Source organism: Lissotriton helveticus, chromosome 6 (genome assembly GCF_964261635.1).
Source record: "Lissotriton helveticus chromosome 6, aLisHel1.1, whole genome shotgun sequence".
Taxonomy (NCBI): domain Eukaryota; kingdom Metazoa; phylum Chordata; class Amphibia; order Caudata; family Salamandridae; genus Lissotriton; species Lissotriton helveticus.
Window position 1 is genome coordinate 365,472,801 of NC_136067.1, and position 26,131 is coordinate 365,498,931.

General features: G+C 52.4%; 22 non-coding genes across 22 annotated transcripts; all 22 read right to left on the minus strand.

Annotated features, from left to right (window-relative positions):
- Nucleotides 1-538: 538 nt before the first annotated feature.
- On the minus strand, nt 539-729 carry LOC144764298 (U2 spliceosomal RNA). The gene has a single exon (XR_013596482.1). It is a non-coding gene; the product is annotated as a U2 spliceosomal RNA (small nuclear RNA).
- Nucleotides 730-1,727: 998 nt separating this feature from the next.
- LOC144765242 (U2 spliceosomal RNA) lies at nt 1,728-1,918 on the minus strand. Its single transcript, XR_013597247.1, has one exon. It is a non-coding gene; the product is annotated as a U2 spliceosomal RNA (small nuclear RNA).
- A 997-nt stretch (nt 1,919-2,915) lies between these two features.
- Nucleotides 2,916-3,106, minus strand: LOC144765254 (U2 spliceosomal RNA). Its single transcript, XR_013597258.1, has one exon. It is a non-coding gene; the product is annotated as a U2 spliceosomal RNA (small nuclear RNA).
- A 990-nt stretch (nt 3,107-4,096) lies between these two features.
- On the minus strand, nt 4,097-4,287 carry LOC144765266 (U2 spliceosomal RNA). The gene has a single exon (XR_013597269.1). It is a non-coding gene; the product is annotated as a U2 spliceosomal RNA (small nuclear RNA).
- Nucleotides 4,288-5,297: 1,010 nt separating this feature from the next.
- On the minus strand, nt 5,298-5,488 carry LOC144765277 (U2 spliceosomal RNA). Its single transcript, XR_013597280.1, has one exon. It is a non-coding gene; the product is annotated as a U2 spliceosomal RNA (small nuclear RNA).
- Nucleotides 5,489-6,487: 999 nt separating this feature from the next.
- On the minus strand, nt 6,488-6,678 carry LOC144765288 (U2 spliceosomal RNA). The gene has a single exon (XR_013597291.1). It is a non-coding gene; the product is annotated as a U2 spliceosomal RNA (small nuclear RNA).
- A 998-nt stretch (nt 6,679-7,676) lies between these two features.
- LOC144765299 (U2 spliceosomal RNA) lies at nt 7,677-7,867 on the minus strand. The gene has a single exon (XR_013597302.1). It is a non-coding gene; the product is annotated as a U2 spliceosomal RNA (small nuclear RNA).
- Nucleotides 7,868-8,865: 998 nt separating this feature from the next.
- Nucleotides 8,866-9,056, minus strand: LOC144765311 (U2 spliceosomal RNA). The gene has a single exon (XR_013597313.1). It is a non-coding gene; the product is annotated as a U2 spliceosomal RNA (small nuclear RNA).
- Nucleotides 9,057-10,046: 990 nt separating this feature from the next.
- Nucleotides 10,047-10,237, minus strand: LOC144765322 (U2 spliceosomal RNA). Its single transcript, XR_013597324.1, has one exon. It is a non-coding gene; the product is annotated as a U2 spliceosomal RNA (small nuclear RNA).
- Nucleotides 10,238-11,243: 1,006 nt separating this feature from the next.
- On the minus strand, nt 11,244-11,434 carry LOC144765334 (U2 spliceosomal RNA). Its single transcript, XR_013597335.1, has one exon. It is a non-coding gene; the product is annotated as a U2 spliceosomal RNA (small nuclear RNA).
- A 999-nt stretch (nt 11,435-12,433) lies between these two features.
- On the minus strand, nt 12,434-12,624 carry LOC144765345 (U2 spliceosomal RNA). Its single transcript, XR_013597346.1, has one exon. It is a non-coding gene; the product is annotated as a U2 spliceosomal RNA (small nuclear RNA).
- A 998-nt stretch (nt 12,625-13,622) lies between these two features.
- Nucleotides 13,623-13,813, minus strand: LOC144765356 (U2 spliceosomal RNA). The gene has a single exon (XR_013597357.1). It is a non-coding gene; the product is annotated as a U2 spliceosomal RNA (small nuclear RNA).
- A 998-nt stretch (nt 13,814-14,811) lies between these two features.
- LOC144765368 (U2 spliceosomal RNA) lies at nt 14,812-15,002 on the minus strand. The gene has a single exon (XR_013597368.1). It is a non-coding gene; the product is annotated as a U2 spliceosomal RNA (small nuclear RNA).
- Nucleotides 15,003-16,000: 998 nt separating this feature from the next.
- Nucleotides 16,001-16,191, minus strand: LOC144765380 (U2 spliceosomal RNA). Its single transcript, XR_013597379.1, has one exon. It is a non-coding gene; the product is annotated as a U2 spliceosomal RNA (small nuclear RNA).
- A 1,002-nt stretch (nt 16,192-17,193) lies between these two features.
- LOC144765392 (U2 spliceosomal RNA) lies at nt 17,194-17,384 on the minus strand. Its single transcript, XR_013597385.1, has one exon. It is a non-coding gene; the product is annotated as a U2 spliceosomal RNA (small nuclear RNA).
- A 998-nt stretch (nt 17,385-18,382) lies between these two features.
- Nucleotides 18,383-18,573, minus strand: LOC144765403 (U2 spliceosomal RNA). The gene has a single exon (XR_013597394.1). It is a non-coding gene; the product is annotated as a U2 spliceosomal RNA (small nuclear RNA).
- Nucleotides 18,574-19,571: 998 nt separating this feature from the next.
- Nucleotides 19,572-19,762, minus strand: LOC144765415 (U2 spliceosomal RNA). The gene has a single exon (XR_013597405.1). It is a non-coding gene; the product is annotated as a U2 spliceosomal RNA (small nuclear RNA).
- Nucleotides 19,763-20,760: 998 nt separating this feature from the next.
- LOC144765427 (U2 spliceosomal RNA) lies at nt 20,761-20,951 on the minus strand. The gene has a single exon (XR_013597416.1). It is a non-coding gene; the product is annotated as a U2 spliceosomal RNA (small nuclear RNA).
- A 1,001-nt stretch (nt 20,952-21,952) lies between these two features.
- LOC144765438 (U2 spliceosomal RNA) lies at nt 21,953-22,143 on the minus strand. The gene has a single exon (XR_013597427.1). It is a non-coding gene; the product is annotated as a U2 spliceosomal RNA (small nuclear RNA).
- Nucleotides 22,144-23,141: 998 nt separating this feature from the next.
- Nucleotides 23,142-23,332, minus strand: LOC144765449 (U2 spliceosomal RNA). The gene has a single exon (XR_013597437.1). It is a non-coding gene; the product is annotated as a U2 spliceosomal RNA (small nuclear RNA).
- Nucleotides 23,333-24,330: 998 nt separating this feature from the next.
- Nucleotides 24,331-24,521, minus strand: LOC144765461 (U2 spliceosomal RNA). Its single transcript, XR_013597444.1, has one exon. It is a non-coding gene; the product is annotated as a U2 spliceosomal RNA (small nuclear RNA).
- A 998-nt stretch (nt 24,522-25,519) lies between these two features.
- LOC144765473 (U2 spliceosomal RNA) lies at nt 25,520-25,710 on the minus strand. The gene has a single exon (XR_013597453.1). It is a non-coding gene; the product is annotated as a U2 spliceosomal RNA (small nuclear RNA).
- Between the last annotated feature and the right edge of the window lie 421 nt (nt 25,711-26,131).

Genomic DNA, 26,131 nt, shown 5'->3' on the forward strand with positions numbered 1-26,131 from the left:
CGGGCGGGGCGGGCAGAGAAGGAAAAGGACTCTGTATTTTTCTTCTTGCTCAGAGAAGCCAAGGGCAGTGTCCACTTCTCTGCCTGCCAGCCAGCCAGCCTGCCTGCCTGCCTCCCTCCCTCCCTCCCTCCCTCCCTCCCTCCATCCATCCATCCTACTGACTTGCTGGGAACCTTCTTCCATTCGTTCCCCAGTGAAATGGATCCAAAACCAATGAAACTCTGCTGCTGGAAAAACAGTCTTTTTCCGACGTTTATCTCTTTTCAAAGTGCAGCGTCTGGATGGAGAAGGGGAGAAATAAAGAAATAATTTTTTATTTGTATTTTTTTTCGTAAACCCGAAAAATTCATAAATAAATAACGCACGGCCCGGGTGCGGCAAATAAGTCAAATAAATACATAAATAAGGCAAGACACGGTGACCAGTTTGCTTTTATTCACACGCAAACACAATAGCGCCACTTTACAGGGTTTGGTAGTGGAGCGCTACTCTCGTTTTCTCGTCTATTTTTCAACAGCATTGTTGTTTTCCCCGGGTGGGGAAGTGCACCATTCCTGGAGGTACTGCAATATCAGGTTGATGCGTGGAGTGGACAGAGCAAGCTCCTATTCCATCTCCCTGTTCCAAAAATCAATTTAATATATGGTCCCCAGATAGAGGACGTATCAGATATTAAACTGATAAGAACAGATACTACACTTGATCTTAGCCAAAAGGCCGAGAAGCGATAACCAGAATGGTGCCAGAATTAACGCCTCCCGAAGAAATCCACCTGGCTGACCCGGACCGGGGTCTTCCCTTGCACCGTCGCTGGACGCCCTTTCGCCTCTTTTTCAGACTCCCAGCAAGAGTTCATCATGTGCCGGTGGAAAGGAGGTCCCGGCCACAGGCCTTCTCCCGGCTCCCAGAGTCCTCCTGGGCTGTCGCCTCATTAGGCGTCACTTAGCATACCCACGTTGTCCTCTTTCTAGTATTTGCATGCCCCGCCCCTTCCTGCGCACTGCTTCCAGCCGGCTGGCCAGAAAGCCTGGCAGCCAGGGGATGCTGGGAAGCAGCCCAGGATGCCCTGGACAGCTCCCGGACCGGAAATGGACGGCACCTGGCCCCTCGCCCTCGCTTGCCGGGGACACTACTCCCCTGCAGCCTAAGGCCTATAGATAAGGCTTGGCCGTTCGTGGCCGTTCGGGGACGGGCGGGGCGGGCAGAGAAGGAAAAGGACTCTGTATTTTTCTTCTTGCTCAGAGAAGCCAAGGGCAGTGTCCACTTCTCTGCCTGCCAGCCAGCCAGCCTGCCTGCCTGCCTCCCTCCCTCCCTCCCTCCCTCCCTCCCTCCATCCATCCATCCTACTGACTTGCTGGGAACCTTCTTCCATTCGTTCCCCAGTGAAATGGATCCAAAACCAATGAAACTCTGCTGCTGGAAAAACAGTCTTTTTCCGACGTTTATCTCTTTTCAAAGTGCAGCGTCTGGATGGAGAAGGGGAGAAATAAAGAAATAATTTTTTATTTGTATTTTTTTTCGTAAACCCGAAAAATTCATAAATAAATAACGCACGGCCCGGGTGCGGCAAATAAGTCAAATAAATACATAAATAAGGCAAGACACGGTGACCAGTTTGCTTTTATTCACACGCAAACACAATAGCGCCACTTTACAGGGTTTGGTAGTGGAGCGCTACTCTCGTTTTCTCGTCTATTTTTCAACAGCATTGTTGTTTTCCCCGGGTGGGGAAGTGCACCATTCCTGGAGGTACTGCAATACCAGGTTGATGCGTGGAGTGGACAGAGCAAGCTCCTATTCCATCTCCCTGTTCCAAAAATCAATTTAATATATGGTCCCCAGATAGAGGACGTATCAGATATTAAACTGATAAGAACAGATACTACACTTGATCTTAGCCAAAAGGCCGAGAAGCGATAACCAGAATGGTGCCAGAATTAACGCCTCCCGAAGAAATCCACCTGGCTGACCCGGACCGGGGTCTTCCCTTGCACCGTCGCTGGACGCCCTTTCGCCTCTTTTTCAGACTCCCACAAGAGTTCATCATGTGCCGGTGGAAAGGAGGTCCCGGCCACAGGCCTTCTCCCGGCTCCCAGAGTCCTCCTGGGCTGTCGCCTCATTAGGCGTCACTTAGCATACCCACGTTGTCCTCTTTCTAGTATTTGCATGCCCCGCCCCTTCCTGCGCACTGCTTCCAGCCGGCTGGCCAGAAAGCCTGGCAGCCAGGGGATGCTGGGAAGCAGCCCAGGATGCCCTGGACAGCTCCCGGACCGGAAATGGACGGCACCTGGCCCCTCGCCCTCGCTTGCCGGGGACACTACTCCCCTGCAGCCTAAGGCCTATAGATAAGGCTTGGCCGTTCGTGGCCGTTCGGGGACGGGCGGGGCGGGCAGAGAAGGAAAAGGACTCTGTATTTTTCTTCTTGCTCAGAGAAGCCAAGGGCAGTGTCCACTTCTCTGCCTGCCAGCCAGCCAGCCTGCCTGCCTGCCTCCCTCCCTCCCTCCCTCCCTCCCTCCCTCCATCCATCCATCCTACTGACTTGCTGGGAACCTTCTTCCATTCGTTCCCCAGTGAAATGGATCCAAAACCAATGAAACTCTGCTGCTGGAAAAACAGTCTTTTTCCGACGTTTATCTCTTTTCAAAGTGCAGCGTCTGGATGGAGAAGGGGAGAAATAAAGAAATAATTTTTTATTTGTATTTTTTTTCGTAAACCCGAAAAATTCATAAATAAATAACGCACGGCCCGGGTGCGGCAAATAAGTCAAATAAATACATAAATAAGGCAAGACACGGTGACCAGTTTGCTTTTATTCACACGCAAACACAATAGCGCCACTTTACAGGGTTTGGTAGTGGAGCGCTACTCTCGTTTTCTCGTCTATTTTTCAACAGCATTGTTGTTTTCCCCGGGTGGGGAAGTGCACCATTCCTGGAGGTACTGCAATACCAGGTTGATGCGTGGAGTGGACAGAGCAAGCTCCTATTCCATCTCCCTGTTCCAAAAATCAATTTAATATATGGTCCCCAGATAGAGGACGTATCAGATATTAAACTGATAAGAACAGATACTACACTTGATCTTAGCCAAAAGGCCGAGAAGCGATAACCAGAATGGTGCCAGAATTAACGCCTCCCGAAGAAATCCACCTGGCTGACCCGGACCGGGGTCTTCCCTTGCACCGTCGCTGGACGCCCTTTCGCCTCTTTTTCAGACTCCCACAAGAGTTCATCATGTGCCGGTGGAAAGGAGGTCCCGGCCACAGGCCTTCTCCCGGCTCCCAGAGTCCTCCTGGGCTGTCGCCTCATTAGGCGTCACTTAGCATACCCACGTTGTCCTCTTTCTAGTATTTGCATGCCCCGCCCCTTCCTGCGCACTGCTTCCAGCCGGCTGGCCAGAAAGCCTGGCAGCCAGGGGATGCTGGGAAGCAGCCCAGGATGCCCTGGACAGCTCCCGGACCGGAAATGGACGGCACCTGGCCCCTCGCCCTCGCTTGCCGGGGACACTACTCCCCTGCAGCCTAAGGCCTATAGATAAGGCTTGGCCGTTCGTGGCCGTTCGGGGACGGGCGGGGCGGGCAGAGAAGGAAAAGGACTCTGTATTTTTCTTCTTGCTCAGAGAAGCCAAGGGCAGTGTCCACTTCTCTGCCAGCCAGCCAGCCTGCCTGCCTGCCTGCCTCCCTCCCTCCCTCCCTGCCTCCCTCCCTCCATCCATCCTACTGACTTGCTGGGAACCTTCTTCCATTCGTTCCCCAGTGAAATGGATCCAAAACCAATGAAACTCTGCTGCTGGAAAAACAGTCTTTTTCCGACGTTTGTCTCTTTTCAAAGTGCAGCGTCTGGATGGAGAAGGGGAGAAATAAAGAAATAATTTTTTATTTGTATTTTTTTTCGTAAACCCGAAAAATTCATAAATAAATAACGCACGGCCCGGGTGCGGCAAATAAGTCAAATAAATACATAAATAAGGCAAGACACGGTGACCAGTTTGCTTTTATTCACACGCAAACACAATAGCGCCACTTTACAGGGTTTGGTAGTGGAGCGCTACTCTCGTTTTCTCGTCTATTTTTCAACAGCATTGTTTTCCCCGGGTGGGGAAGTGCACCATTCCTGGAGGTACTGCAATACCAGGTTGATGCGTGGAGTGGACAGAGCAAGCTCCTATTCCATCTCCCTGTTCCAAAAATCAATTTAATATATGGTCCCCAGATAGAGGACGTATCAGATATTAAACTGATAAGAACAGATACTACACTTGATCTTAGCCAAAAGGCCGAGAAGCGATAACCAGAATGGTGCCAGAATTAACGCCTCCCGAAGAAATCCACCTGGCTGACCCGGACCGGGGTCTTCCCTTGCACCGTCGCTGGACGCCCTTTCGCCTCTTTTTCAGACTCCCACAAGAGTTCATCATGTGCCGGTGGAAAGGAGGTCCCGGCCACAGGCCTTCTCCCGGCTCCCAGAGTCCTCCTGGGCTGTCGCCTCATTAGGCGTCACTTAGCATACCCACGTTGTCCTCTTTCTAGTATTTGCATGCCCCGCCCCTTCCTGCGCACTGCTTCCAGCCGGCTGGCCAGAAAGCCTGGCAGCCAGGGGATGCTGGGAAGCAGCCCAGGATGCCCTGGACAGCTCCCGGACCGGAAATGGACGGCACCTGGCCCCTCGCCCTCGCTTGCCGGGGACACTACTCCCCTGCAGCCTAAGGCCTATAGATAAGGCTTGGCCGTTCGTGGCCGTTCGGGGACGGGCGGGGCGGGCAGAGAAGGAAAAGGACTCTGTATTTTTCTTCTTGCTCAGAGAAGCCAAGGGCAGTGTCCACTTCTCTGCCTGCCAGCCAGCCAGCCTGCCTGCCTGCCTGCCTCCCTCCCTCCCTCCCTCCCTCCCTCCCTCCCTCCCTCCCTCCCTCCATCCATCCTACTGACTTGCTGGGAACCTTCTTCCATTCGTTCCCCAGTGAAATGGATCCAAAACCAATGAAACTCTGCTGCTGGAAAAACAGTCTTTTTCCGACGTTTGTCTCTTTTCAAAGTGCAGCGTCTGGATGGAGAAGGGGAGAAATAAAGAAATAATTTTTTATTTGTATTTTTTTTCGTAAACCCGAAAAATTCATAAATAAATAACGCACGGCCCGGGTGCGGCAAATAAGTCAAATAAATACATAAATAAGGCAAGACACGGTGACCAGTTTGCTTTTATTCACACGCAAACACAATAGCGCCACTTTACAGGGTTTGGTAGTGGAGCGCTACTCTCGTTTTCTCGTCTATTTTTCAACAGCATTGTTTTCCCCGGGTGGGGAAGTGCACCATTCCTGGAGGTACTGCAATACCAGGTTGATGCGTGGAGTGGACAGAGCAAGCTCCTATTCCATCTCCCTGTTCCAAAAATCAATTTAATATATGGTCCCCAGATAGAGGACGTATCAGATATTAAACTGATAAGAACAGATACTACACTTGATCTTAGCCAAAAGGCCGAGAAGCGATAACCAGAATGGTGCCAGAATTAACGCCTCCCGAAGAAATCCACCTGGCTGACCCGGACCGGGGTCTTCCCTTGCACCGTCGCTGGACGCCCTTTCGCCTCTTTTTCAGACTCCCAGCAAGAGTTCATCATGTGCCGGTGGAAAGGAGGTCCCGGCCACAGGCCTTCTCCCGGCTCCCAGAGTCCTCCTGGGCTGTCGCCTCATTAGGCGTCACTTAGCATACCCACGTTGTCCTCTTTCTAGTATTTGCATGCCCCGCCCCTTCCTGCGCACTGCTTCCAGCCGGCTGGCCAGAAAGCCTGGCAGCCAGGGGATGCTGGGAAGCAGCCCAGGATGCCCTGGACAGCTCCCGGACCGGAAATGGACGGCACCTGGCCCCTCGCCCTCGCTTGCCGGGGACACTACTCCCCTGCAGCCTAAGGCCTATAGATAAGGCTTGGCCGTTCGTGGCCGTTCGGGGACGGGCGGGGCGGGCAGAGAAGGAAAAGGACTCTGTATTTTTCTTCTTGCTCAGAGAAGCCAAGGGCAGTGTCCACTTCTCTGCCAGCCAGCCAGCCTGCCTGCCTGCCTGCCTCCCTCCCTCCCTCCCTCCCTCCCTGCCTCCCTCCCTCCATCCATCCTACTGACTTGCTGGGAACCTTCTTCCATTCGTTCCCCAGTGAAATGGATCCAAAACCAATGAAACTCTGCTGCTGGAAAAACAGTCTTTTTCCGACGTTTGTCTCTTTTCAAAGTGCAGCGTCTGGATGGAGAAGGGGAGAAATAAAGAAATAATTTTTTATTTGTATTTTTTTTCGTAAACCCGAAAAATTCATAAATAAATAACGCACGGCCCGGGTGCGGCAAATAAGTCAAATAAATACATAAATAAGGCAAGACACGGTGACCAGTTTGCTTTTATTCACACGCAAACACAATAGCGCCACTTTACAGGGTTTGGTAGTGGAGCGCTACTCTCGTTTTCTCGTCTATTTTTCAACAGCATTGTTTTCCCCGGGTGGGGAAGTGCACCATTCCTGGAGGTACTGCAATACCAGGTTGATGCGTGGAGTGGACAGAGCAAGCTCCTATTCCATCTCCCTGTTCCAAAAATCAATTTAATATATGGTCCCCAGATAGAGGACGTATCAGATATTAAACTGATAAGAACAGATACTACACTTGATCTTAGCCAAAAGGCCGAGAAGCGATAACCAGAATGGTGCCAGAATTAACGCCTCCCGAAGAAATCCACCTGGCTGACCCGGACCGGGGTCTTCCCTTGCACCGTCGCTGGACGCCCTTTCGCCTCTTTTTCAGACTCCCAGCAAGAGTTCATCATGTGCCGGTGGAAAGGAGGTCCCGGCCACAGGCCTTCTCCCGGCTCCCAGAGTCCTCCTGGGCTGTCGCCTCATTAGGCGTCACTTAGCATACCCACGTTGTCCTCTTTCTAGTATTTGCATGCCCCGCCCCTTCCTGCGCACTGCTTCCAGCCGGCTGGCCAGAAAGCCTGGCAGCCAGGGGATGCTGGGAAGCAGCCCAGGATGCCCTGGACAGCTCCCGGACCGGAAATGGACGGCACCTGGCCCCTCGCCCTCGCTTGCCGGGGACACTACTCCCCTGCAGCCTAAGGCCTATAGATAAGGCTTGGCCGTTCGTGGCCGTTCGGGGACGGGCGGGGCGGGCAGAGAAGGAAAAGGACTCTGTATTTTTCTTCTTGCTCAGAGAAGCCAAGGGCAGTGTCCACTTCTCTGCCTGCCAGCCAGCCAGCCTGCCTGCCTGCCTCCCTCCCTCCCTCCCTCCCTCCCTCCCTCCATCCATCCATCCTACTGACTTGCTGGGAACCTTCTTCCATTCGTTCCCCAGTGAAATGGATCCAAAACCAATGAAACTCTGCTGCTGGAAAAACAGTCTTTTTCCGACGTTTATCTCTTTTCAAAGTGCAGCGTCTGGATGGAGAAGGGGAGAAATAAAGAAATAATTTTTTATTTGTATTTTTTTTCGTAAACCCGAAAAATTCATAAATAAATAACGCACGGCCCGGGTGCGGCAAATAAGTCAAATAAATACATAAATAAGGCAAGACACGGTGACCAGTTTGCTTTTATTCACACGCAAACACAATAGCGCCACTTTACAGGGTTTGGTAGTGGAGCGCTACTCTCGTTTTCTCGTCTATTTTTCAACAGCATTGTTGTTTTCCCCGGGTGGGGAAGTGCACCATTCCTGGAGGTACTGCAATACCAGGTTGATGCGTGGAGTGGACAGAGCAAGCTCCTATTCCATCTCCCTGTTCCAAAAATCAATTTAATATATGGTCCCCAGATAGAGGACGTATCAGATATTAAACTGATAAGAACAGATACTACACTTGATCTTAGCCAAAAGGCCGAGAAGCGATAACCAGAATGGTGCCAGAATTAACGCCTCCCGAAGAAATCCACCTGGCTGACCCGGACCGGGGTCTTCCCTTGCACCGTCGCTGGACGCCCTTTCGCCTCTTTTTCAGACTCCCAGCAAGAGTTCATCATGTGCCGGTGGAAAGGAGGTCCCGGCCACAGGCCTTCTCCCGGCTCCCAGAGTCCTCCTGGGCTGTCGCCTCATTAGGCGTCACTTAGCATACCCACGTTGTCCTCTTTCTAGTATTTGCATGCCCCGCCCCTTCCTGCGCACTGCTTCCAGCCGGCTGGCCAGAAAGCCTGGCAGCCAGGGGATGCTGGGAAGCAGCCCAGGATGCCCTGGACAGCTCCCGGACCGGAAATGGACGGCACCTGGCCCCTCGCCCTCGCTTGCCGGGGACACTACTCCCCTGCAGCCTAAGGCCTATAGATAAGGCTTGGCCGTTCGTGGCCGTTCGGGGACGGGCGGGGCGGGCAGAGAAGGAAAAGGACTCTGTATTTTTCTTCTTGCTCAGAGAAGCCAAGGGCAGTGTCCACTTCTCTGCCTGCCAGCCAGCCAGCCTGCCTGCCTGCCTCCCTCCCTCCCTCCCTCCCTCCCTCCCTCCATCCATCCATCCTACTGACTTGCTGGGAACCTTCTTCCATTCGTTCCCCAGTGAAATGGATCCAAAACCAATGAAACTCTGCTGCTGGAAAAACAGTCTTTTTCCGACGTTTATCTCTTTTCAAAGTGCAGCGTCTGGATGGAGAAGGGGAGAAATAAAGAAATAATTTTTTATTTGTATTTTTTTTCGTAAACCCGAAAAATTCATAAATAAATAACGCACGGCCCGGGTGCGGCAAATAAGTCAAATAAATACATAAATAAGGCAAGACACGGTGACCAGTTTGCTTTTATTCACACGCAAACACAATAGCGCCACTTTACAGGGTTTGGTAGTGGAGCGCTACTCTCGTTTTCTCGTCTATTTTTCAACAGCATTGTTGTTTTCCCCGGGTGGGGAAGTGCACCATTCCTGGAGGTACTGCAATACCAGGTTGATGCGTGGAGTGGACAGAGCAAGCTCCTATTCCATCTCCCTGTTCCAAAAATCAATTTAATATATGGTCCCCAGATAGAGGACGTATCAGATATTAAACTGATAAGAACAGATACTACACTTGATCTTAGCCAAAAGGCCGAGAAGCGATAACCAGAATGGTGCCAGAATTAACGCCTCCCGAAGAAATCCACCTGGCTGACCCGGACCGGGGTCTTCCCTTGCACCGTCGCTGGACGCCCTTTCGCCTCTTTTTCAGACTCCCACAAGAGTTCATCATGTGCCGGTGGAAAGGAGGTCCCGGCCACAGGCCTTCTCCCGGCTCCCAGAGTCCTCCTGGGCTGTCGCCTCATTAGGCGTCACTTAGCATACCCACGTTGTCCTCTTTCTAGTATTTGCATGCCCCGCCCCTTCCTGCGCACTGCTTCCAGCCGGCTGGCCAGAAAGCCTGGCAGCCAGGGGATGCTGGGAAGCAGCCCAGGATGCCCTGGACAGCTCCCGGACCGGAAATGGACGGCACCTGGCCCCTCGCCCTCGCTTGCCGGGGACACTACTCCCCTGCAGCCTAAGGCCTATAGATAAGGCTTGGCCGTTCGTGGCCGTTCGGGGACGGGCGGGGCGGGCAGAGAAGGAAAAGGACTCTGTATTTTTCTTCTTGCTCAGAGAAGCCAAGGGCAGTGTCCACTTCTCTGCCAGCCAGCCAGCCTGCCTGCCTGCCTGCCTCCCTCCCTCCCTCCCTGCCTCCCTCCCTCCATCCATCCTACTGACTTGCTGGGAACCTTCTTCCATTCGTTCCCCAGTGAAATGGATCCAAAACCAATGAAACTCTGCTGCTGGAAAAACAGTCTTTTTCCGACGTTTGTCTCTTTTCAAAGTGCAGCGTCTGGATGGAGAAGGGGAGAAATAAAGAAATAATTTTTTATTTGTATTTTTTTTCGTAAACCCGAAAAATTCATAAATAAATAACGCACGGCCCGGGTGCGGCAAATAAGTCAAATAAATACATAAATAAGGCAAGACACGGTGACCAGTTTGCTTTTATTCACACGCAAACACAATAGCGCCACTTTACAGGGTTTGGTAGTGGAGCGCTACTCTCGTTTTCTCGTCTATTTTTCAACAGCATTGTTTTCCCCGGGTGGGGAAGTGCACCATTCCTGGAGGTACTGCAATACCAGGTTGATGCGTGGAGTGGACAGAGCAAGCTCCTATTCCATCTCCCTGTTCCAAAAATCAATTTAATATATGGTCCCCAGATAGAGGACGTATCAGATATTAAACTGATAAGAACAGATACTACACTTGATCTTAGCCAAAAGGCCGAGAAGCGATAACCAGAATGGTGCCAGAATTAACGCCTCCCGAAGAAATCCACCTGGCTGACCCGGACCGGGGTCTTCCCTTGCACCGTCGCTGGACGCCCTTTCGCCTCTTTTTCAGACTCCCACAAGAGTTCATCATGTGCCGGTGGAAAGGAGGTCCCGGCCACAGGCCTTCTCCCGGCTCCCAGAGTCCTCCTGGGCTGTCGCCTCATTAGGCGTCACTTAGCATACCCACGTTGTCCTCTTTCTAGTATTTGCATGCCCCGCCCCTTCCTGCGCACTGCTTCCAGCCGGCTGGCCAGAAAGCCTGGCAGCCAGGGGATGCTGGGAAGCAGCCCAGGATGCCCTGGACAGCTCCCGGACCGGAAATGGACGGCACCTGGCCCCTCGCCCTCGCTTGCCGGGGACACTACTCCCCTGCAGCCTAAGGCCTATAGATAAGGCTTGGCCGTTCGTGGCCGTTCGGGGACGGGCGGGGCGGGCAGAGAAGGAAAAGGACTCTGTATTTTTCTTCTTGCTCAGAGAAGCCAAGGGCAGTGTCCACTTCTCTGCCTGCCAGCCAGCCAGCCTGCCTGCCTGCCTGCCTCCCTCCCTCCCTCCCTCCCTCCCTCCCTCCCTCCCTCCCTCCATCCATCCTACTGACTTGCTGGGAACCTTCTTCCATTCGTTCCCCAGTGAAATGGATCCAAAACCAATGAAACTCTGCTGCTGGAAAAACAGTCTTTTTCCGACGTTTGTCTCTTTTCAAAGTGCAGCGTCTGGATGGAGAAGGGGAGAAATAAAGAAATAATTTTTTATTTGTATTTTTTTTCGTAAACCCGAAAAATTCATAAATAAATAACGCACGGCCCGGGTGCGGCAAATAAGTCAAATAAATACATAAATAAGGCAAGACACGGTGACCAGTTTGCTTTTATTCACACGCAAACACAATAGCGCCACTTTACAGGGTTTGGTAGTGGAGCGCTACTCTCGTTTTCTCGTCTATTTTTCAACAGCATTGTTTTCCCCGGGTGGGGAAGTGCACCATTCCTGGAGGTACTGCAATACCAGGTTGATGCGTGGAGTGGACAGAGCAAGCTCCTATTCCATCTCCCTGTTCCAAAAATCAATTTAATATATGGTCCCCAGATAGAGGACGTATCAGATATTAAACTGATAAGAACAGATACTACACTTGATCTTAGCCAAAAGGCCGAGAAGCGATAACCAGAATGGTGCCAGAATTAACGCCTCCCGAAGAAATCCACCTGGCTGACCCGGACCGGGGTCTTCCCTTGCACCGTCGCTGGACGCCCTTTCGCCTCTTTTTCAGACTCCCAGCAAGAGTTCATCATGTGCCGGTGGAAAGGAGGTCCCGGCCACAGGCCTTCTCCCGGCTCCCAGAGTCCTCCTGGGCTGTCGCCTCATTAGGCGTCACTTAGCATACCCACGTTGTCCTCTTTCTAGTATTTGCATGCCCCGCCCCTTCCTGCGCACTGCTTCCAGCCGGCTGGCCAGAAAGCCTGGCAGCCAGGGGATGCTGGGAAGCAGCCCAGGATGCCCTGGACAGCTCCCGGACCGGAAATGGACGGCACCTGGCCCCTCGCCCTCGCTTGCCGGGGACACTACTCCCCTGCAGCCTAAGGCCTATAGATAAGGCTTGGCCGTTCGTGGCCGTTCGGGGACGGGCGGGGCGGGCAGAGAAGGAAAAGGACTCTGTATTTTTCTTCTTGCTCAGAGAAGCCAAGGGCAGTGTCCACTTCTCTGCCAGCCAGCCAGCCTGCCTGCCTGCCTGCCTCCCTCCCTCCCTCCCTCCCTCCCTGCCTCCCTCCCTCCATCCATCCTACTGACTTGCTGGGAACCTTCTTCCATTCGTTCCCCAGTGAAATGGATCCAAAACCAATGAAACTCTGCTGCTGGAAAAACAGTCTTTTTCCGACGTTTGTCTCTTTTCAAAGTGCAGCGTCTGGATGGAGAAGGGGAGAAATAAAGAAATAATTTTTTATTTGTATTTTTTTTCGTAAACCCGAAAAATTCATAAATAAATAACGCACGGCCCGGGTGCGGCAAATAAGTCAAATAAATACATAAATAAGGCAAGACACGGTGACCAGTTTGCTTTTATTCACACGCAAACACAATAGCGCCACTTTACAGGGTTTGGTAGTGGAGCGCTACTCTCGTTTTCTCGTCTATTTTTCAACAGCATTGTTTTCCCCGGGTGGGGAAGTGCACCATTCCTGGAGGTACTGCAATACCAGGTTGATGCGTGGAGTGGACAGAGCAAGCTCCTATTCCATCTCCCTGTTCCAAAAATCAATTTAATATATGGTCCCCAGATAGAGGACGTATCAGATATTAAACTGATAAGAACAGATACTACACTTGATCTTAGCCAAAAGGCCGAGAAGCGATAACCAGAATGGTGCCAGAATTAACGCCTCCCGAAGAAATCCACCTGGCTGACCCGGACCGGGGTCTTCCCTTGCACCGTCGCTGGACGCCCTTTCGCCTCTTTTTCAGACTCCCAGCAAGAGTTCATCATGTGCCGGTGGAAAGGAGGTCCCGGCCACAGGCCTTCTCCCGGCTCCCAGAGTCCTCCTGGGCTGTCGCCTCATTAGGCGTCACTTAGCATACCCACGTTGTCCTCTTTCTAGTATTTGCATGCCCCGCCCCTTCCTGCGCACTGCTTCCAGCCGGCTGGCCAGAAAGCCTGGCAGCCAGGGGATGCTGGGAAGCAGCCCAGGATGCCCTGGACAGCTCCCGGACCGGAAATGGACGGCACCTGGCCCCTCGCCCTCGCTTGCCGGGGACACTACTCCCCTGCAGCCTAAGGCCTATAGATAAGGCTTGGCCGTTCGTGGCCGTTCGGGGACGGGCGGGGCGGGCAGAGAAGGAAAAGGACTCTGTATTTTTCTTCTTGCTCAGAGAAGCCAAGGGCAGTGTCCACTTCTCTGCCTGCCAGCCAGCCAGCCTGCCTGCCTGCCTCCCTCCCTCCCTCCCTCCCTCCCTCCCTCCATCCATCCATCCTACTGACTTGCTGGGAACCTTCTTCCATTCGTTCCCCAGTGAAATGGATCCAAAACCAATGAAACTCTGCTGCTGGAAAAACAGTCTTTTTCCGACGTTTATCTCTTTTCAAAGTGCAGCGTCTGGATGGAGAAGGGGAGAAATAAAGAAATAATTTTTTATTTGTATTTTTTTTCGTAAACCCGAAAAATTCATAAATAAATAACGCACGGCCCGGGTGCGGCAAATAAGTCAAATAAATACATAAATAAGGCAAGACACGGTGACCAGTTTGCTTTTATTCACACGCAAACACAATAGCGCCACTTTACAGGGTTTGGTAGTGGAGCGCTACTCTCGTTTTCTCGTCTATTTTTCAACAGCATTGTTGTTTTCCCCGGGTGGGGAAGTGCACCATTCCTGGAGGTACTGCAATACCAGGTTGATGCGTGGAGTGGACAGAGCAAGCTCCTATTCCATCTCCCTGTTCCAAAAATCAATTTAATATATGGTCCCCAGATAGAGGACGTATCAGATATTAAACTGATAAGAACAGATACTACACTTGATCTTAGCCAAAAGGCCGAGAAGCGATAACCAGAATGGTGCCAGAATTAACGCCTCCCGAAGAAATCCACCTGGCTGACCCGGACCGGGGTCTTCCCTTGCACCGTCGCTGGACGCCCTTTCGCCTCTTTTTCAGACTCCCAGCAAGAGTTCATCATGTGCCGGTGGAAAGGAGGTCCCGGCCACAGGCCTTCTCCCGGCTCCCAGAGTCCTCCTGGGCTGTCGCCTCATTAGGCGTCACTTAGCATACCCACGTTGTCCTCTTTCTAGTATTTGCATGCCCCGCCCCTTCCTGCGCACTGCTTCCAGCCGGCTGGCCAGAAAGCCTGGCAGCCAGGGGATGCTGGGAAGCAGCCCAGGATGCCCTGGACAGCTCCCGGACCGGAAATGGACGGCACCTGGCCCCTCGCCCTCGCTTGCCGGGGACACTACTCCCCTGCAGCCTAAGGCCTATAGATAAGGCTTGGCCGTTCGTGGCCGTTCGGGGACGGGCGGGGCGGGCAGAGAAGGAAAAGGACTCTGTATTTTTCTTCTTGCTCAGAGAAGCCAAGGGCAGTGTCCACTTCTCTGCCTGCCAGCCAGCCAGCCTGCCTGCCTGCCTCCCTCCCTCCCTCCCTCCCTCCCTCCCTCCATCCATCCATCCTACTGACTTGCTGGGAACCTTCTTCCATTCGTTCCCCAGTGAAATGGATCCAAAACCAATGAAACTCTGCTGCTGGAAAAACAGTCTTTTTCCGACGTTTATCTCTTTTCAAAGTGCAGCGTCTGGATGGAGAAGGGGAGAAATAAAGAAATAATTTTTTATTTGTATTTTTTTTCGTAAACCCGAAAAATTCATAAATAAATAACGCACGGCCCGGGTGCGGCAAATAAGTCAAATAAATACATAAATAAGGCAAGACACGGTGACCAGTTTGCTTTTATTCACACGCAAACACAATAGCGCCACTTTACAGGGTTTGGTAGTGGAGCGCTACTCTCGTTTTCTCGTCTATTTTTCAACAGCATTGTTGTTTTCCCCGGGTGGGGAAGTGCACCATTCCTGGAGGTACTGCAATACCAGGTTGATGCGTGGAGTGGACAGAGCAAGCTCCTATTCCATCTCCCTGTTCCAAAAATCAATTTAATATATGGTCCCCAGATAGAGGACGTATCAGATATTAAACTGATAAGAACAGATACTACACTTGATCTTAGCCAAAAGGCCGAGAAGCGATAACCAGAATGGTGCCAGAATTAACGCCTCCCGAAGAAATCCACCTGGCTGACCCGGACCGGGGTCTTCCCTTGCACCGTCGCTGGACGCCCTTTCGCCTCTTTTTCAGACTCCCACAAGAGTTCATCATGTGCCGGTGGAAAGGAGGTCCCGGCCACAGGCCTTCTCCCGGCTCCCAGAGTCCTCCTGGGCTGTCGCCTCATTAGGCGTCACTTAGCATACCCACGTTGTCCTCTTTCTAGTATTTGCATGCCCCGCCCCTTCCTGCGCACTGCTTCCAGCCGGCTGGCCAGAAAGCCTGGCAGCCAGGGGATGCTGGGAAGCAGCCCAGGATGCCCTGGACAGCTCCCGGACCGGAAATGGACGGCACCTGGCCCCTCGCCCTCGCTTGCCGGGGACACTACTCCCCTGCAGCCTAAGGCCTATAGATAAGGCTTGGCCGTTCGTGGCCGTTCGGGGACGGGCGGGGCGGGCAGAGAAGGAAAAGGACTCTGTATTTTTCTTCTTGCTCAGAGAAGCCAAGGGCAGTGTCCACTTCTCTGCCAGCCAGCCAGCCTGCCTGCCTGCCTGCCTCCCTCCCTCCCTCCCTCCCTCCCTGCCTCCCTCCCTCCATCCATCCTACTGACTTGCTGGGAACCTTCTTCCATTCGTTCCCCAGTGAAATGGATCCAAAACCAATGAAACTCTGCTGCTGGAAAAACAGTCTTTTTCCGACGTTTGTCTCTTTTCAAAGTGCAGCGTCTGGATGGAGAAGGGGAGAAATAAAGAAATAATTTTTTATTTGTATTTTTTTTCGTAAACCCGAAAAATTCATAAATAAATAACGCACGGCCCGGGTGCGGCAAATAAGTCAAATAAATACATAAATAAGGCAAGACACGGTGACCAGTTTGCTTTTATTCACACGCAAACACAATAGCGCCACTTTACAGGGTTTGGTAGTGGAGCGCTACTCTCGTTTTCTCGTCTATTTTTCAACAGCATTGTTTTCCCCGGGTGGGGAAGTGCACCATTCCTGGAGGTACTGCAATACCAGGTTGATGCGTGGAGTGGACAGAGCAAGCTCCTATTCCATCTCCCTGTTCCAAAAATCAATTTAATATATGGTCCCCAGATAGAGGACGTATCAGATATTAAACTGATAAGAACAGATACTACACTTGATCTTAGCCAAAAGGCCGAGAAGCGATAACCAGAATGGTGCCAGAATTAACGCCTCCCGAAGAAATCCACCTGGCTGACCCGGACCGGGGTCTTCCCTTGCACCGTCGCTGGACGCCCTTTCGCCTCTTTTTCAGACTCCCAGCAAGAGTTCATCATGTGCCGGTGGAAAGGAGGTCCCGGCCACAGGCCTTCTCCCGGCTCCCAGAGTCCTCCTGGGCTGTCGCCTCATTAGGCGTCACTTAGCATACCCACGTTGTCCTCTTTCTAGTATTTGCATGCCCCGCCCCTTCCTGCGCACTGCTTCCAGCCGGCTGGCCAGAAAGCCTGGCAGCCAGGGGATGCTGGGAAGCAGCCCAGGATGCCCTGGACAGCTCCCGGACCGGAAATGGACGGCACCTGGCCCCTCGCCCTCGCTTGCCGGGGACACTACTCCCCTGCAGCCTAAGGCCTATAGATAAGGCTTGGCCGTTCGTGGCCGTTCGGGGACGGGCGGGGCGGGCAGAGAAGGAAAAGGACTCTGTATTTTTCTTCTTGCTCAGAGAAGCCAAGGGCAGTGTCCACTTCTCTGCCTGCCAGCCAGCCAGCCTGCCTGCCTGCCTCCCTCCCTCCCTCCCTCCCTCCCTCCCTCCCTCCATCCATCCATCCTACTGACTTGCTGGGAACCTTCTTCCATTCGTTCCCCAGTGAAATGGATCCAAAACCAATGAAACTCTGCTGCTGGAAAAACAGTCTTTTTCCGACGTTTATCTCTTTTCAAAGTGCAGCGTCTGGATGGAGAAGGGGAGAAATAAAGAAATAATTTTTTATTTGTATTTTTTTTCGTAAACCCGAAAAATTCATAAATAAATAACGCACGGCCCGGGTGCGGCAAATAAGTCAAATAAATACATAAATAAGGCAAGACACGGTGACCAGTTTGCTTTTATTCACACGCAAACACAATAGCGCCACTTTACAGGGTTTGGTAGTGGAGCGCTACTCTCGTTTTCTCGTCTATTTTTCAACAGCATTGTTGTTTTCCCCGGGTGGGGAAGTGCACCATTCCTGGAGGTACTGCAATACCAGGTTGATGCGTGGAGTGGACAGAGCAAGCTCCTATTCCATCTCCCTGTTCCAAAAATCAATTTAATATATGGTCCCCAGATAGAGGACGTATCAGATATTAAACTGATAAGAACAGATACTACACTTGATCTTAGCCAAAAGGCCGAGAAGCGATAACCAGAATGGTGCCAGAATTAACGCCTCCCGAAGAAATCCACCTGGCTGACCCGGACCGGGGTCTTCCCTTGCACCGTCGCTGGACGCCCTTTCGCCTCTTTTTCAGACTCCCACAAGAGTTCATCATGTGCCGGTGGAAAGGAGGTCCCGGCCACAGGCCTTCTCCCGGCTCCCAGAGTCCTCCTGGGCTGTCGCCTCATTAGGCGTCACTTAGCATACCCACGTTGTCCTCTTTCTAGTATTTGCATGCCCCGCCCCTTCCTGCGCACTGCTTCCAGCCGGCTGGCCAGAAAGCCTGGCAGCCAGGGGATGCTGGGAAGCAGCCCAGGATGCCCTGGACAGCTCCCGGACCGGAAATGGACGGCACCTGGCCCCTCGCCCTCGCTTGCCGGGGACACTACTCCCCTGCAGCCTAAGGCCTATAGATAAGGCTTGGCCGTTCGTGGCCGTTCGGGGACGGGCGGGGCGGGCAGAGAAGGAAAAGGACTCTGTATTTTTCTTCTTGCTCAGAGAAGCCAAGGGCAGTGTCCACTTCTCTGCCAGCCAGCCAGCCTGCCTGCCTGCCTGCCTCCCTCCCTCCCTCCCTCCCTCCCTGCCTCCCTCCCTCCATCCATCCTACTGACTTGCTGGGAACCTTCTTCCATTCGTTCCCCAGTGAAATGGATCCAAAACCAATGAAACTCTGCTGCTGGAAAAACAGTCTTTTTCCGACGTTTGTCTCTTTTCAAAGTGCAGCGTCTGGATGGAGAAGGGGAGAAATAAAGAAATAATTTTTTATTTGTATTTTTTTTCGTAAACCCGAAAAATTCATAAATAAATAACGCACGGCCCGGGTGCGGCAAATAAGTCAAATAAATACATAAATAAGGCAAGACACGGTGACCAGTTTGCTTTTATTCACACGCAAACACAATAGCGCCACTTTACAGGGTTTGGTAGTGGAGCGCTACTCTCGTTTTCTCGTCTATTTTTCAACAGCATTGTTTTCCCCGGGTGGGGAAGTGCACCATTCCTGGAGGTACTGCAATACCAGGTTGATGCGTGGAGTGGACAGAGCAAGCTCCTATTCCATCTCCCTGTTCCAAAAATCAATTTAATATATGGTCCCCAGATAGAGGACGTATCAGATATTAAACTGATAAGAACAGATACTACACTTGATCTTAGCCAAAAGGCCGAGAAGCGATAACCAGAATGGTGCCAGAATTAACGCCTCCCGAAGAAATCCACCTGGCTGACCCGGACCGGGGTCTTCCCTTGCACCGTCGCTGGACGCCCTTTCGCCTCTTTTTCAGACTCCCACAAGAGTTCATCATGTGCCGGTGGAAAGGAGGTCCCGGCCACAGGCCTTCTCCCGGCTCCCAGAGTCCTCCTGGGCTGTCGCCTCATTAGGCGTCACTTAGCATACCCACGTTGTCCTCTTTCTAGTATTTGCATGCCCCGCCCCTTCCTGCGCACTGCTTCCAGCCGGCTGGCCAGAAAGCCTGGCAGCCAGGGGATGCTGGGAAGCAGCCCAGGATGCCCTGGACAGCTCCCGGACCGGAAATGGACGGCACCTGGCCCCTCGCCCTCGCTTGCCGGGGACACTACTCCCCTGCAGCCTAAGGCCTATAGATAAGGCTTGGCCGTTCGTGGCCGTTCGGGGACGGGCGGGGCGGGCAGAGAAGGAAAAGGACTCTGTATTTTTCTTCTTGCTCAGAGAAGCCAAGGGCAGTGTCCACTTCTCTGCCTGCCAGCCAGCCAGCCTGCCTGCCTGCCTCCCTCCCTCCCTCCCTCCCTCCCTCCCTCCCTCCATCCATCCATCCTACTGACTTGCTGGGAACCTTCTTCCATTCGTTCCCCAGTGAAATGGATCCAAAACCAATGAAACTCTGCTGCTGGAAAAACAGTCTTTTTCCGACGTTTATCTCTTTTCAAAGTGCAGCGTCTGGATGGAGAAGGGGAGAAATAAAGAAATAATTTTTTATTTGTATTTTTTTTCGTAAACCCGAAAAATTCATAAATAAATAACGCACGGCCCGGGTGCGGCAAATAAGTCAAATAAATACATAAATAAGGCAAGACACGGTGACCAGTTTGCTTTTATTCACACGCAAACACAATAGCGCCACTTTACAGGGTTTGGTAGTGGAGCGCTACTCTCGTTTTCTCGTCTATTTTTCAACAGCATTGTTTTCCCCGGGTGGGGAAGTGCACCATTCCTGGAGGTACTGCAATACCAGGTTGATGCGTGGAGTGGACAGAGCAAGCTCCTATTCCATCTCCCTGTTCCAAAAATCAATTTAATATATGGTCCCCAGATAGAGGACGTATCAGATATTAAACTGATAAGAACAGATACTACACTTGATCTTAGCCAAAAGGCCGAGAAGCGATAACCAGAATGGTGCCAGAATTAACGCCTCCCGAAGAAATCCACCTGGCTGACCCGGACCGGGGTCTTCCCTTGCACCGTCGCTGGACGCCCTTTCGCCTCTTTTTCAGACTCCCACAAGAGTTCATCATGTGCCGGTGGAAAGGAGGTCCCGGCCACAGGCCTTCTCCCGGCTCCCAGAGTCCTCCTGGGCTGTCGCCTCATTAGGCGTCACTTAGCATACCCACGTTGTCCTCTTTCTAGTATTTGCATGCCCCGCCCCTTCCTGCGCACTGCTTCCAGCCGGCTGGCCAGAAAGCCTGGCAGCCAGGGGATGCTGGGAAGCAGCCCAGGATGCCCTGGACAGCTCCCGGACCGGAAATGGACGGCACCTGGCCCCTCGCCCTCGCTTGCCGGGGACACTACTCCCCTGCAGCCTAAGGCCTATAGATAAGGCTTGGCCGTTCGTGGCCGTTCGGGGACGGGCGGGGCGGGCAGAGAAGGAAAAGGACTCTGTATTTTTCTTCTTGCTCAGAGAAGCCAAGGGCAGTGTCCACTTCTCTGCCAGCCAGCCAGCCTGCCTGCCTGCCTGCCTCCCTCCCTCCCTCCCTCCCTCCCTGCCTCCCTCCCTCCATCCATCCTACTGACTTGCTGGGAACCTTCTTCCATTCGTTCCCCAGTGAAATGGATCCAAAACCAATGAAACTCTGCTGCTGGAAAAACAGTCTTTTTCCGACGTTTGTCTCTTTTCAAAGTGCAGCGTCTGGATGGAGAAGGGGAGAAATAAAGAAATAATTTTTTATTTGTATTTTTTTTCGTAAACCCGAAAAATTCATAAATAAATAACGCACGGCCCGGGTGCGGCAAATAAGTCAAATAAATACATAAATAAGGCAAGACACGGTGACCAGTTTGCTTTTATTCACACGCAAACACAATAGCGCCACTTTACAGGGTTTGGTAGTGGAGCGCTACTCTCGTTTTCTCGTCTATTTTTCAACAGCATTGTTTTCCCCGGGTGGGGAAGTGCACCATTCCTGGAGGTACTGCAATACCAGGTTGATGCGTGGAGTGGACAGAGCAAGCTCCTATTCCATCTCCCTGTTCCAAAAATCAATTTAATATATGGTCCCCAGATAGAGGACGTATCAGATATTAAACTGATAAGAACAGATACTACACTTGATCTTAGCCAAAAGGCCGAGAAGCGATAACCAGAATGGTGCCAGAATTAACGCCTCCCGAAGAAATCCACCTGGCTGACCCGGACCGGGGTCTTCCCTTGCACCGTCGCTGGACGCCCTTTCGCCTCTTTTTCAGACTCCCACAAGAGTTCATCATGTGCCGGTGGAAAGGAGGTCCCGGCCACAGGCCTTCTCCCGGCTCCCAGAGTCCTCCTGGGCTGTCGCCTCATTAGGCGTCACTTAGCATACCCACGTTGTCCTCTTTCTAGTATTTGCATGCCCCGCCCCTTCCTGCGCACTGCTTCCAGCCGGCTGGCCAGAAAGCCTGGCAGCCAGGGGATGCTGGGAAGCAGCCCAGGATGCCCTGGACAGCTCCCGGACCGGAAATGGACGGCACCTGGCCCCTCGCCCTCGCTTGCCGGGGACACTACTCCCCTGCAGCCTAAGGCCTATAGATAAGGCTTGGCCGTTCGTGGCCGTTCGGGGACGGGCGGGGCGGGCAGAGAAGGAAAAGGACTCTGTATTTTTCTTCTTGCTCAGAGAAGCCAAGGGCAGTGTCCACTTCTCTGCCTGCCAGCCAGCCAGCCTGCCTGCCTGCCTCCCTCCCTCCCTCCCTCCCTCCCTCCCTCCCTCCATCCATCCATCCTACTGACTTGCTGGGAACCTTCTTCCATTCGTTCCCCAGTGAAATGGATCCAAAACCAATGAAACTCTGCTGCTGGAAAAACAGTCTTTTTCCGACGTTTATCTCTTTTCAAAGTGCAGCGTCTGGATGGAGAAGGGGAGAAATAAAGAAATAATTTTTTATTTGTATTTTTTTTCGTAAACCCGAAAAATTCATAAATAAATAACGCACGGCCCGGGTGCGGCAAATAAGTCAAATAAATACATAAATAAGGCAAGACACGGTGACCAGTTTGCTTTTATTCACACGCAAACACAATAGCGCCACTTTACAGGGTTTGGTAGTGGAGCGCTACTCTCGTTTTCTCGTCTATTTTTCAACAGCATTGTTGTTTTCCCCGGGTGGGGAAGTGCACCATTCCTGGAGGTACTGCAATACCAGGTTGATGCGTGGAGTGGACAGAGCAAGCTCCTATTCCATCTCCCTGTTCCAAAAATCAATTTAATATATGGTCCCCAGATAGAGGACGTATCAGATATTAAACTGATAAGAACAGATACTACACTTGATCTTAGCCAAAAGGCCGAGAAGCGATAACCAGAATGGTGCCAGAATTAACGCCTCCCGAAGAAATCCACCTGGCTGACCCGGACCGGGGTCTTCCCTTGCACCGTCGCTGGACGCCCTTTCGCCTCTTTTTCAGACTCCCACAAGAGTTCATCATGTGCCGGTGGAAAGGAGGTCCCGGCCACAGGCCTTCTCCCGGCTCCCAGAGTCCTCCTGGGCTGTCGCCTCATTAGGCGTCACTTAGCATACCCACGTTGTCCTCTTTCTAGTATTTGCATGCCCCGCCCCTTCCTGCGCACTGCTTCCAGCCGGCTGGCCAGAAAGCCTGGCAGCCAGGGGATGCTGGGAAGCAGCCCAGGATGCCCTGGACAGCTCCCGGACCGGAAATGGACGGCACCTGGCCCCTCGCCCTCGCTTGCCGGGGACACTACTCCCCTGCAGCCTAAGGCCTATAGATAAGGCTTGGCCGTTCGTGGCCGTTCGGGGACGGGCGGGGCGGGCAGAGAAGGAAAAGGACTCTGTATTTTTCTTCTTGCTCAGAGAAGCCAAGGGCAGTGTCCACTTCTCTGCCAGCCAGCCAGCCTGCCTGCCTGCCTGCCTCCCTCCCTCCCTCCCTCCCTCCCTGCCTCCCTCCCTCCATCCATCCTACTGACTTGCTGGGAACCTTCTTCCATTCGTTCCCCAGTGAAATGGATCCAAAACCAATGAAACTCTGCTGCTGGAAAAACAGTCTTTTTCCGACGTTTGTCTCTTTTCAAAGTGCAGCGTCTGGATGGAGAAGGGGAGAAATAAAGAAATAATTTTTTATTTGTATTTTTTTTCGTAAACCCGAAAAATTCATAAATAAATAACGCACGGCCCGGGTGCGGCAAATAAGTCAAATAAATACATAAATAAGGCAAGACACGGTGACCAGTTTGCTTTTATTCACACGCAAACACAATAGCGCCACTTTACAGGGTTTGGTAGTGGAGCGCTACTCTCGTTTTCTCGTCTATTTTTCAACAGCATTGTTTTCCCCGGGTGGGGAAGTGCACCATTCCTGGAGGTACTGCAATACCAGGTTGATGCGTGGAGTGGACAGAGCAAGCTCCTATTCCATCTCCCTGTTCCAAAAATCAATTTAATATATGGTCCCCAGATAGAGGACGTATCAGATATTAAACTGATAAGAACAGATACTACACTTGATCTTAGCCAAAAGGCCGAGAAGCGATAACCAGAATGGTGCCAGAATTAACGCCTCCCGAAGAAATCCACCTGGCTGACCCGGACCGGGGTCTTCCCTTGCACCGTCGCTGGACGCCCTTTCGCCTCTTTTTCAGACTCCCACAAGAGTTCATCATGTGCCGGTGGAAAGGAGGTCCCGGCCACAGGCCTTCTCCCGGCTCCCAGAGTCCTCCTGGGCTGTCGCCTCATTAGGCGTCACTTAGCATACCCACGTTGTCCTCTTTCTAGTATTTGCATGCCCCGCCCCTTCCTGCGCACTGCTTCCAGCCGGCTGGCCAGAAAGCCTGGCAGCCAGGGGATGCTGGGAAGCAGCCCAGGATGCCCTGGACAGCTCCCGGACCGGAAATGGACGGCACCTGGCCCCTCGCCCTCGCTTGCCGGGGACACTACTCCCCTGCAGCCTAAGGCCTATAGATAAGGCTTGGCCGTTCGTGGCCGTTCGGGGACGGGCGGGGCGGGCAGAGAAGGAAAAGGACTCTGTATTTTTCTTCTTGCTCAGAGAAGCCAAGGGCAGTGTCCACTTCTCTGCCTGCCAGCCAGCCAGCCTGCCTGCCTGCCTCCCTCCCTCCCTCCCTCCCTCCCTCCCTCCCTCCATCCATCCATCCTACTGACTTGCTGGGAACCTTCTTCCATTCGTTCCCCAGTGAAATGGATCCAAAACCAATGAAACTCTGCTGCTGGAAAAACAGTCTTTTTCCGACGTTTATCTCTTTTCAAAGTGCAGCGTCTGGATGGAGAAGGGGAGAAATAAAGAAATAATTTTTTATTTGTATTTTTTTTCGTAAACCCGAAAAATTCATAAATAAATAACGCACGGCCCGGGTGCGGCAAATAAGTCAAATAAATACATAAATAAGGCAAGACACGGTGACCAGTTTGCTTTTATTCACACGCAAACACAATAGCGCCACTTTACAGGGTTTGGTAGTGGAGCGCTACTCTCGTTTTCTCGTCTATTTTTCAACAGCATTGTTTTCCCCGGGTGGGGAAGTGCACCATTCCTGGAGGTACTGCAATACCAGGTTGATGCGTGGAGTGGACAGAGCAAGCTCCTATTCCATCTCCCTGTTCCAAAAATCAATTTAATATATGGTCCCCAGATAGAGGACGTATCAGATATTAAACTGATAAGAACAGATACTACACTTGATCTTAGCCAAAAGGCCGAGAAGCGATAACCAGAATGGTGCCAGAATTAACGCCTCCCGAAGAAATCCACCTGGCTGACCCGGACCGGGGTCTTCCCTTGCACCGTCGCTGGACGCCCTTTCGCCTCTTTTTCAGACTCCCACAAGAGTTCATCATGTGCCGGTGGAAAGGAGGTCCCGGCCACAGGCCTTCTCCCGGCTCCCAGAGTCCTCCTGGGCTGTCGCCTCATTAGGCGTCACTTAGCATACCCACGTTGTCCTCTTTCTAGTATTTGCATGCCCCGCCCCTTCCTGCGCACTGCTTCCAGCCGGCTGGCCAGAAAGCCTGGCAGCCAGGGGATGCTGGGAAGCAGCCCAGGATGCCCTGGACAGCTCCCGGACCGGAAATGGACGGCACCTGGCCCCTCGCCCTCGCTTGCCGGGGACACTACTCCCCTGCAGCCTAAGGCCTATAGATAAGGCTTGGCCGTTCGTGGCCGTTCGGGGACGGGCGGGGCGGGCAGAGAAGGAAAAGGACTCTGTATTTTTCTTCTTGCTCAGAGAAGCCAAGGGCAGTGTCCACTTCTCTGCCAGCCAGCCAGCCTGCCTGCCTGCCTGCCTCCCTCCCTCCCTCCCTCCCTCCCTGCCTCCCTCCCTCCATCCATCCTACTGACTTGCTGGGAACCTTCTTCCATTCGTTCCCCAGTGAAATGGATCCAAAACCAATGAAACTCTGCTGCTGGAAAAACAGTCTTTTTCCGACGTTTGTCTCTTTTCAAAGTGCAGCGTCTGGATGGAGAAGGGGAGAAATAAAGAAATAATTTTTTATTTGTATTTTTTTTCGTAAACCCGAAAAATTCATAAATAAATAACGCACGGCCCGGGTGCGGCAAATAAGTCAAATAAATACATAAATAAGGCAAGACACGGTGACCAGTTTGCTTTTATTCACACGCAAACACAATAGCGCCACTTTACAGGGTTTGGTAGTGGAGCGCTACTCTCGTTTTCTCGTCTATTTTTCAACAGCATTGTTTTCCCCGGGTGGGGAAGTGCACCATTCCTGGAGGTACTGCAATACCAGGTTGATGCGTGGAGTGGACAGAGCAAGCTCCTATTCCATCTCCCTGTTCCAAAAATCAATTTAATATATGGTCCCCAGATAGAGGACGTATCAGATATTAAACTGATAAGAACAGATACTACACTTGATCTTAGCCAAAAGGCCGAGAAGCGATAACCAGAATGGTGCCAGAATTAACGCCTCCCGAAGAAATCCACCTGGCTGACCCGGACCGGGGTCTTCCCTTGCACCGTCGCTGGACGCCCTTTCGCCTCTTTTTCAGACTCCCACAAGAGTTCATCATGTGCCGGTGGAAAGGAGGTCCCGGCCACAGGCCTTCTCCCGGCTCCCAGAGTCCTCCTGGGCTGTCGCCTCATTAGGCGTCACTTAGCATACCCACGTTGTCCTCTTTCTAGTATTTGCATGCCCCGCCCCTTCCTGCGCACTGCTTCCAGCCGGCTGGCCAGAAAGCCTGGCAGCCAGGGGATGCTGGGAAGCAGCCCAGGATGCCCTGGACAGCTCCCGGACCGGAAATGGACGGCACCTGGCCCCTCGCCCTCGCTTGCCGGGGACACTACTCCCCTGCAGCCTAAGGC